Consider the following 11449-nt stretch of genomic DNA (forward strand, 5'->3'; position numbering starts at 1 on the left):
CGTGACAAAAATCAACTCCTTTCAACTGAAATTTTAATATAACATTATAGTGACTGCATAATTTTTTTCAGTTATTAATTTCTAATTACCTGTCAATGAAGTGGTAAGGTACACATTCGCTTTTCAACATTGGAAATGTTATTTTCTTTATTTGCACAATTAGTTAGAGCATATCTACGCAGAAAGGATGTAAAAAAATAGTTCATTTGGTTTCTAAGGTTGACGCTGAGCACACACAGTTACATCTAGAAAATCGTTGACCGTAACACTTGAAACTTCTGAAACACGAAAATAATTGATGTCTTCCTTTCTACTGCATGAGGAGATGGTGAAGTCATAAATCATCTTTTAACTTATTGAAGTTGGACGTGGCCAACAACAATTCTTGGTTTTGTGACTAGGAATAATGGTGTAGTATCTGTTCTGATACTACACTTCACCTTTTTTGTCCTCGACAAGTGGAGCAGAGATCCTTCTATACTGAGAGAATTTTTGATATTGTTCTTATCCAGAGTGCCCCTTTTTGGGGAGCTGAATATTCCACACATTTAAAAACCGACCTTGTGTCTAACTCTGCCCTCGTGGGGAGGCAAGTAAACAGGAACAATTATTGGCCTTTTGACTAGGAACAAAGTGCAGTATCTGTTCTGATACTATACTTCACGTTCTCTTTTCTCCATCAGTGGAGGTGAAATCGTTCTAGACTGAGCCAATTTTTGTTTTCATCTAAAGTGCCCCTTTTTGTTGAGTTGGATTTTCCTCACCTTAGAAATCGACTTGTGTCTAAGTCTTCCCTCGTTGGTGGGATAGTAAATAAGAGCGATCAGGTATAACGGGAAAATTTATCTATCTATATATCTATCAATCCATATATCCATCTTTGTCGTTCTCTTTTTTGCTTCGCACGTAAGAAACCTGTCTCCCCGATGTTTTCTAATTTATAAACACATATTAAAAATAAGCATCATCTTCTGAGTCATTATATTTACAGGCAGTGAGGAGCCTGGGTGTCTGGCGACAACGATAGAGTGTATAATGGTTTTTACCCGACATTGTAAGTGAAAACGCAATAAAGTAAAATGACTATTAACTTGCCATGAAATCACTATCACGTGCCAAACGCCCCATGGTTTTATTCTAATTAAAACCAGTGGTGATTGTTCCTAAAACAGACGTGTTGAAATAACTGTCAGAATTAGCAGGAATCTTATTAGTTATTTCTAAAATCAAAATACCGGAAAACGGATTTTATTATTTGAAGGTTTAGCAGCATGTGTCAACTTTCATTAATAATTGAAATACCTGTTTACAAATCACTCTTTTTTTTTAAAGCAGCATTTGTCAAATAATAATAAATCAAATATTGTTACTTTATTTAGAAACAGGTTGTGCTTATGTGCCCCCTTTATTTTATTCCCGTTTCTTGTATTTACTCTCATTTGGTTTTGTGTTAAAAAATGTAAACTCTTGAAAGGATAATTTGACAACAAATTATACATATTATCATTTAATCTTAGGCAAAGATAAGGAGTCGCGAGATTTGTTTACAGGGGTTGTTAGTAGACGAGTGTTTGTTGTGAATGTTTTACTGGGGAGAACTATAGATTTCAGAGTCGTCGAGCACATGCCGTGAAAAAGAGGATAGAGCAGAGATTAAATCGCAAACTCTATTCTGCGGGAAAACAAGAGTTTAAAGAGGGGAGAAGGTACATCACCTACTAGATTTCGAAGCCGGTTTTCAACCCTGTCAAAGCAGGGAAGGCTACTCTGAGCAACTTGTTCCCAGATGTTATAACATTATTTCAATATTTTGATATTAAAAACATTCTTGGAGAGGCCGATTAACCGGAACCTATGTAAATTTTGCGTTTTGTTCGGCTTCAATCTGTGTAATTTACTATTCATAAAATATTTCATTTGGAAATAATACATACTTGCCAAATACCATGCTTTTATTCGAAATTTATCTTCTTCTTTCGTAAAATATTTTCATTGATATCTAAACATTCTTACTTATTTTAATTTGAACCTTTGCTTTCTTTGGAAAGTAATAAATATTATCTGCAGTCTCACTGTAAAAAAAATGTGCCGCGTGAATATTCTTCAAATCAATGGAAACGAATACCTCGCTTTTAAATGTATTTATTTTAAATTATGCAGCCTTACTTGATATGGCCACATACTTAGATTTAGTAACAATTCATAGTAAACTAAGTAGAGCCAGAATTGTGTACACAGCGACATCAGATTAAAAAAAAAATGTTTTAAAACGTGTATGCATAGTGAAAATGACACGAAAATTATATTTTGTCTTATTAGGTTAGTTGTAAGAACATCGGTTTTGCAATTCAATCGACCAGACGCCTATTATTAATACATTCGATTAATACATTCGATTATATTAACGTATGCTGTACTTTGATCTCCACAAAGCGGCTGTTATGTTTCGTTTTAAATTGTTTTAGAGTTTGTGTACAAATTTTCGTCCACATTCAATGACTAATTTGTCACCAAACCTGATTAAAATACTGATTATATTCTTCTATTCAAGTACCTAATTTAATTATTAGTTATGTAGGCTAAAAAGTCAGAATCAAGAACACGGAAAAACTGAAAGTCAAATTTTGACGATTAATTCGTGCTGTTTATCATTGAGACGCACTACATGATATATAGTGTAGTCAACAATGCAACACATGTTTAGTGATATTGCTTTGAACGTTGAATTTCGAACATCCTGACTCTAAGTATTTTCCTTGTTACCTATATCCTACTGCTTTTTATCGTTATCGTAAATGCTTGATCGATTGCAATTTGTTTATACACATTTATTCGTTGTTTATTGTTTGAAAATTCACCTCAATGTTAACTATTTGTTTCCAGAAATGATTTTCTGACCTTTCTACCCAACTATGCAAACTGAATATTAAACTAGCTAACGTACTCTATAGCTAAACATAGGGCCCCGATTTGTTAAATTCATGCCTTTCATACAAAAAAAAACAAAAAAAAACAACTTGAAGATGCTTTCACTACCCGCCGGTTACGAAAAAGTCAGACCTTATCTCATCCACTATTATTCTCATTCAACTTAAGTCAGTCAGTGACCGCACTTATTTTTTTTATTCAGGCCGAAATTTCTTACGGCTTCATAGAATTTTCCCCGGGAGTTGTGAATCAATGACTTTACGGTCAATGTTGGCTGTTCCATCATTGTCAACCATAGGCCCTGTTTAGGATAACTGCAGATGTCGACAAAATATTGTCAGATTGTCTTTTCTAACCTTTTCTCTCCATGAGTATTAACAACTTAGAAAGTTCAGTCGGAATTTCAGCTTCTGATTTTTACAAATTTGATGCGTAGACCTAATGCATTACGCAAAAATATATCCTGCAATAATATATTTGAATTATTAAAGTTTCCATGGCATAACTTCAGGAATCTTCATAAAATAAGGAGAAGTAAGAACCTGATAAGACTTTGGTTCAGACATATGAAGTGTCTTAAATAAGTTTCCAGACAGTGTCTGAACCGTGCAGGATCGTGTGGACGTAATTGTTTGGGGCCGTGCCAGGTCGTATTGAGCGAAGTATTTGTTACTTTGGCGAGTTGTATCGACAGTATTTTTCGTGTTGAGTCGTGTAGATGGAAGCGTTCGGTTTACGTTTATTGTCCAGTTGATGGTTGTCGCAGTCGTAATGACGCATCTGATAACAATTGTTTTCCATCTCTTTTTCCTCGTGAAGCCACAGGCGGTACAAGCTGTCTTTCTTTTCACTGCATAAGGAGATGACGTCATAGATAAATATTCGTTTTAACTTACTAGAGGTGTCCAACAATAGCTTAGAAGCGTGTCTCTTGAATAATATAAATTGTTTACTATTTTTTTGTTTCATGAAATCTCTACTAAATTAGTGAACCTTATCTGTGTGCTCTCATATTCAATTTTCATATCGTTTCTTTGCGTATGACCGACACGGTTTGTAAAATACATAGCTGAATGAGAGACTGTCATAATCATCTATCTTATAAGACAGTTAAGGTATAGAGCCAAAGTAATTGGTGCCCATCCTCGTATGCAACATATGATTAATCTTTATTTGAGTATCGATTCGATTATAATTATATGTGTAAAGATTAGGAATAGTAATCTTTTTATTATTTAACTCATTACGTTCCTGGATATCTACAGCGTAATAATATAGCGATGATTAATAGGGTTTAGTCACTACAATACAACATTTATCACAACGTTTTCGCGGATCTGACGGAAAGTTTCCATCGACTTTTCTTATATGCTGCCGCGAATTACCTATTTGTGCATCCGTTCGATGCTCAAATAGGGATGAGCATTTAATTAAAAAATGAGCAAACATTTAATTGTATTCTAAGATCAAATGGGCACAAAACAATCATTTCAAATGAACCAGTTATTTTTTATTTCTAACAGGATAAAAGTTTGGTTTATCTATATTCACCAAATTATCCCCTAGAGTTGTTTTAACTCCGTTAAAACTGCTCAAAATTGTTTTAATTCTATTTGTTCAATGATGTATTAACTTATATAGATGAGTATTGCAATAGTAAACCTTTAACTTATTGTCAAACGTACAACGACACTCTGTGAGAACTGCTTTACTCCTTATCATGATGTATAAATTTGAATTTGAATGCATAGTTTCTTGATTTCTAAAATATATCACATGTATTCAATTTCCTATTGATGTAAGAGTCAATATTTAGCTTTCTAGATAAAACAAATTGTCTTAGTCGTAAATGATTTCTCTTCCACTGAGAGAGAAGACATTGAAATGTAGCACCTGAAGAACAGATACTACACTTTAATCTTAGCCAAAAGGCCAAGAAAGACAAATCATTTTTATTAGCTTTACCTCAACAGCGACACCAATTTTTTTTCTCCATGTCAGGCATTGTGAATAGGTACTATGTTTTAAGGTAACAAAGTTTTAATATTAAAAAAGTAACTGGAAAAAATGTCACTTCTGATTAATTATAAAATTCTCTGGAAAATTTCCGTTCTGATTAATTTTTTTTGATTACTTTCCTCTCCATAAGGGCGGAATTGGACATGAGGTCGGTTATAAATTTAGGGGAAACCAGCTCCCCAAAAGGGGTACTCTGGTCAATAATAAAAATAAAAATTGTATCAGTAATGAAGGATTTTCCTCCATTAACCAGGACCAAAAAAGGGGGTATTTAAGTCACTGGAATGCTGAAACTGATACTACACTCAGAAATTCATGTTGAAGCAATGGTTGCCTAATCGCTAACCGTGTTAATGTTCTTATGTATTACTTTCGAAAAGTTGCTGAAGTAGTTTATGATTTAAACATAACTTTATTTCAAGTATATTTTAAGTAGTTTGTTACGGAATATGAAGTCAGCCCCGAAAATTAAACCGATTACATTTTAAATATTACTTTATTTCATCTATATTTTCAACTGTGGGTGGGGGATATTAAATCAGTCCCGAAAATGGGTGAACTCGTTTACTCATTACACATTACTTTATTTAATGTATATTTTTTACATTGGGGTGGGAAATATGAAGTCGGTTCCGGAAATGGTTGCAACCATTTACGTTTTGGACATTATTTTATTTCATGTATATGTTTAACAGTAGGATGGGAGATAAGAAGTCGGTACTGGAAATGGCTGAAAAAAGTTTACGATTTATACATTACTTTATTTCATGTATATTTTCAATAGTGGGGTGGGGATTATAAGTCAGTTCCAGAAATTGCTGAAACAGTTTACTATTAAGACATTACATTATTTCATGTATATTTTTAGCAGCGGGTTTGAGATATAAAGTCGGTCCCGGAAATCGCTGAAACAGTTTACTATTTAGAATTACATTATTTCATGTATGTTTTTAGCAGTGGATTGGGGGATAAAAAGTCAGTCCCGGAAATGGCCTAAACAGTTTACGATTTAAACATTACTTGATTTAATGTATATTTTCAACTGTGGGGTGGCGGACATGAAGTCAGTCCCGGGATTGAACGAGATGTGCAAATATATACTATCAGAAAGCGTCGCCCAGTATTGAATGAGAGAGGTAGAAAAAGTATAGTAGCAAAATACCCAGCGTTGCCCTGGATCGAATGAGATAGGTGAACAACATATTAGCAGAATATGCGGGGTCATCCGGGATTGGATAAGATAGGTGAAACATATATACTATGAGAATACCAATAATTGATTGATATGTTTGTAATGAAATAATCAGCCCATGCAATATATCAAAGTTATTATTTAATTAAAGAGAAGCGATATAGTGGATTAAATTTATGAAAATTATTGTCGAAATTAGTAATATATCCAAGAATTATGAAAAATGATGAAATGTGAGTTACTTGATTGGTGTGTTTGTAATGATATAATAAGCCCAGACAATATATCAAATATATTATATAAGTAGGAGGGAGAGGCATAATATGGGGTTTTAATTATAAAAAAAATATTGTCGAAGTTAGTAACATATCCAGGATTATGAATAACTATTAAATGTGAGCTAGTCGATTGTCTGTTTATAATAAAATTATTAGCCCAGGCAATATATCAAAGTAATTATGTTAGTAAGAGAGGGCGATAAGGATGGTTTAAATTATGAAAAATAATTGTCGAAATTAGTAACATATCCAAGAATTATGAGATATGTAATATGTTATTTAATGCATTAATGTGTTTGCAATGAAATAATCAGACCAGACAATATATCAAAGTTATTATTTTAATAAGTGGGGCGATGATGTGGGTTAAAATGATGAAAATTGATTGTCGAAATTAGTAACATATCCAACAATTATGAAAAATGACGAAATGTGAGTTGATAGATTGGTGTGTTTGAAATGAAATAAACATCCCAGGTAATATATCAAAGTTATTATTTTAGTAATGGGGAGTTGATAATGTCGGTTAAAAATATTAAAAATAATTGTCGAAATGAGTAACATATCCAAGAATTATGAAAAATGATGAAATGTGAGTTAATTGATAGTTGTGTTTTTTTATGAAATAATCAGCCACGACAATATATCAAAGTAATTTTTAGTAAGAGAGGGCGACGAGGATGGTTTTAATTATACAAAATTATTGTCGAAATTAGTAACATATCCAAGAATTACGAAAATTGACGAAACATTATTTAATTGATTGGTGTGTTTATAATAAAATGATCAACCTAGACAATATACAAAGTTATTATAGAAATAAAAAGGAGATAAGAAGGGCTTAAATTATGAAAAATTATTGTCGAAATTAGTAACAGATCCAAGAATTACGAAAAAATGACGAAATATTAGTTAATCGATTGGTGTGTTTGTAAGTAAATAATCAACCTAGACAATATATCAACTTTAATATTTTAGTAAAGGAATGAGCGATAATGTGGGGTGAAATTATGAAAAATTATTGTCGAACATAGTAACATATTCAATAATTATGGAAAATGATAAAATGTGAGTTAATTGACCGGTGTGTTTGTAATGAAATAATCAGCACAGGAAAATATCAAAGTTATTATTTTAGTAAGGAGGCGATACAGTTTTAATAAAAAAGTAGAATAATATAATTGTGCCTTCATTCATGCTGAACAGAACGCTCACAGCATGCCCAGCAACAATATATTGCATATGAAAAATGCTGCTGTGGAATTTCCACAGGTCCCGCTAGTTACTATTAATCCTTGTTTCTCTTTAACTGTGTATCAGACGAACATGATATATAGTACTATACTACTATATAATACCTCGTTCGCGTTACTGTATAAAACGGTTCATACTAAATTTTAGTTGGATCGATCCAGCTTTTTTCGTAAAAAATGGAGAACACAGACAAAGAGAAATGTGTAGATCTTATCTTAATTTTTGTAGTAATTATGCAATAATATATATATTTATACACCACATATATATTTATACACACATATATATATATATATATATATATATATATATACAGGACACACAAATATATATACGTAATGCATATATATGTATATATATATATATATATATATGAAAGTAATATATATATGAAAGTATTATATATATATACATATTCGAGTACTATTATAACTTATTTTATAGATTTTAAAACGAAATTATTTGGCGTCACATTTATATGGTAGTGGGGCATAATGAATAAAACTAGTAACGTTTTAATTCATCGGTAATGCAGATGTCAAATATCTACATTAAAAGAATATAAAACAAGCCAGCCGTTTGTTTTCAGAATTGAGATTTGAAAAGAAAAATGCAGACAAAAGAATGTATATATTTTATCTCGTCAGTTTATCAACTAGCTTCGGGGTAGATTTTCTTTGTCAGTGAGTCTTGTAGCCTCATTAATTCCTATTGTGCTCAGGAGAAACCTTTTGGCTTGCCTCATTAAAATCCATGAAATATAATGCTAGTGGCAAAATTATCATATAATGAATGTAGTTGATAATCCTTAATAGAGGACGATATTATCAAGTTCAATTGCCCGGCGGTTTTCCTGGTGATGGAACAGGATACCAAAATCCGGTATAAGTTTTTTTGGTAGTCTTTTCCAGTCATCGTCATTTTGAGACCGCAATCAAAATGATGGAGTTTGGTAAACTCCATCATCTTTTCATATGGACGTTATTGTGTGCGCACGCGACTACTACACACATTGGAAAGCATGAGGATTGACATAACCTAACCTTTAATCTACATACAGCGCCTAGGTAGTTCCAAATTGTAACCCAGCTTGTACTGAACAGGCTCATCGTTGCTTAACTTACATAATAGAGAATTTATGAAATCATCACTTATTAAAAAAAAAACGTGAAAAATGAAGAAGATTATTACATCCACATTATTTTGCAACCGCAATCGAGATGATGGACTTCGGAAAACGCTATCATCTTTTCATATAACTGTTAATGTGTGTACACGCCACCACTATACATATCGTAAAGCGGAAGGACTGACCTGGTCTTCCACTTACATACAGCGTTTTGGTAGTCATAACTGATCACGCATCTTGTATTGGCCAGACACAGACTTTCTGAACTTCAGTGCTTTAACAAAACTGGTAGGTCAACATGCTTGTGCTGCATATTTGCTATAGCACTCGCAAAGTGTTAAGATGATCTCACGTGTCATATTGCGTGTAAATGAGGCACGCCAATTATTTTTTATGTTGATGATTTTTTCCGCTATTGCCATGCAGATAATTAGCTTCAAGTTCGATTATTTTACACCTGAATTTATTACCGAAAATTTAAAGACAACTTTGTCTTGAAGCTGTTCTACCTTTCTCTTATTTTTTGTCGTCATGCAACCTATTCATCTTTCGTAGTTTTTAGCTCCTTAAGTCAAGTGGCATCATGCCTTGTCTTGAGCCACTTCTATCGAAACATAAATACTTGAAGATTATTTGGTTTAATTCATAAAAATAAATATTTAGCGAACTTTATGTTTGGGCGTATGTTAGAGAAGAAAGAAACACAAACGATTGTTAAAAAGGTATGTAATGAATCAAAATATCTTCCTAAATACCAGCATTAAAAGTTTAACAGATGATATAAACATTTCCTGCAATCGCGCAACAGAGTTAACAGCGAAATAATCGAAACAGTTTATACAACATATGACTTTTACCAAACGTAAGAAAATTTAATTTTCTACTTATCTATAAAGTTTTACATTTATGAAGTTTTTACTTTTTTTATTTGAATTTCCGATTCTGTTTTCGATCGTCGTATGACTGAAAAAAGAAATGCCAGGAATTGGCGTATTGTCGGAATGTGGAAGCTTATTTTCAAATAAAAAGAAAACTACTCCTTAAGTAAGATTAAGAAGATACAAATCGGTAATGAATTACATTTTAATGTGCTTGATCTCAGCTATTTATGGTATATTTTTAATTTTCAATTTCGCGGGTATTAGCAATAGATCATAGACGGCGAAAGCAAAAACTGACGAAGGCCACGTTCCATAGTTACGGAAACAGGCAGATGTCGATAAAATTTACTATCGATAAAGCGTACAAAAAATTTCCGAACTTTATAATGTATATCGATCGGGAGAAAATAATGTTTTCTCCCATTAAAAAAAAATGCTGCATTTTTTGTTTTTGATTCTTGTTTTCGTTTCTAACGACGTTGCGTGGTTGACAAAAATCACGTATCTGTTTGGAACTAATTCGGAATATAACATTTGCAAAGTGGAAAAGTGCCAGGTAAAATTCAGTAGTAGGTTATATTATTTTGGTGGTTAAAAGTTCAGAGCAGTGCAGGCGACACTCAAAATACAATTACGAATTGCATAGAACGTCTAGCCAGTCATCGCTGATAGAACAAGAGCATTCTACATCCGCGGATTAAATAAATTGCTTCATTCGAACTTCCATGTAGATTCTCGAGTTCGACAGAAAGAATGTCTAGTTCGACAAGATACATCTGAAGAAGGTCGGTGGTTACAACGGCTGAAACGTTGTGAAAATAATAATCAAGGTGAGAAGAGTAAATCGAATATTCCCAAAAATATAAACAGCATTTGCAATTGACTTTATTTTCGATTTAACTAAAAAAGAAATGTATTCCATCTGTAAATCATATATATGGAATCAATAGTATATACATTCAACGTTAAGACCTGTAAACTGTCTTTTAAAAATAGAAATAATAATGGTAATGGAAATAAAAACAATCGAGTCGAAAATATTTTCAAAGGTTTCGTTCAAATTAAGTTTAATATATATATATATATACAGGGTGTTCGGGAGCAATTTGACATATTTATATTTGGTTACGTTTTTCTGCAGTTTACATATATTAACAAACATTTCTCATCATTTTACAGCTTGAACCCTTCTTCATCCATATACAAGATGTCAGAGAGGATAGATAACTGGAACCTACCTGAATCATGGAAGAGAATAACTTGCACCATGATGATTTGTGCCGGTCAGCAAAATAAGGATCTCATGATTGCTGCCCAATGCTCCCTGAACACTGTAAAAACAATCAGGCATGAACTAGAGACTTGCAATGGAGACTACGAGGCTGTAGCAAAAAGAAAGATCCATAACAGGTGATCAGATTGCGTTCGCACAACAGAATTTCTCGAAGATCTGCAGGAAAAAGTGCTGAGAAACCCTGGCATTGGAATTCGGGCTTTGGCCCGTGAAATAAATGTTTCAACCTCTACCATGAAGCTTGGACTCAATGAAGACCTTCGCTACTAATTATACAAGCGACACAAAGGTCAGCTGTTCACAGAAAAAGCCCGTGAAAATCGTTTGACAAAGGCGAAGAAAATTCTGAGTAAAGTGAAACATCCTGCTGAACCACAAACAATCTGATTCTTTTCCGATGAAAAAAACTTTAGCCAGAATCAAAAACACAACACACAGAATAACAGATGGCTTGCATACAATCCAAAGGAAATT

At 32.8% G+C, this 11449-nt stretch overlaps 1 pseudogene; it reads right to left on the reverse strand.

Moving 5' to 3' along the window:
• Positions 1-4727: 4727 nt before the first annotated feature.
• On the reverse strand, positions 4728-4873 carry LOC145255002 (U2 spliceosomal RNA; annotated as a pseudogene).
• Positions 4874-11449: the final 6576 nt, after the last annotated feature.

This window comes from Euprymna scolopes, chromosome 30 (genome assembly GCF_053919585.1).
Source record: "Euprymna scolopes isolate OS-2025 chromosome 30, ASM5391958v1, whole genome shotgun sequence".
NCBI lineage: Eukaryota > Metazoa > Mollusca > Cephalopoda > Sepiida > Sepiolidae > Euprymna > Euprymna scolopes.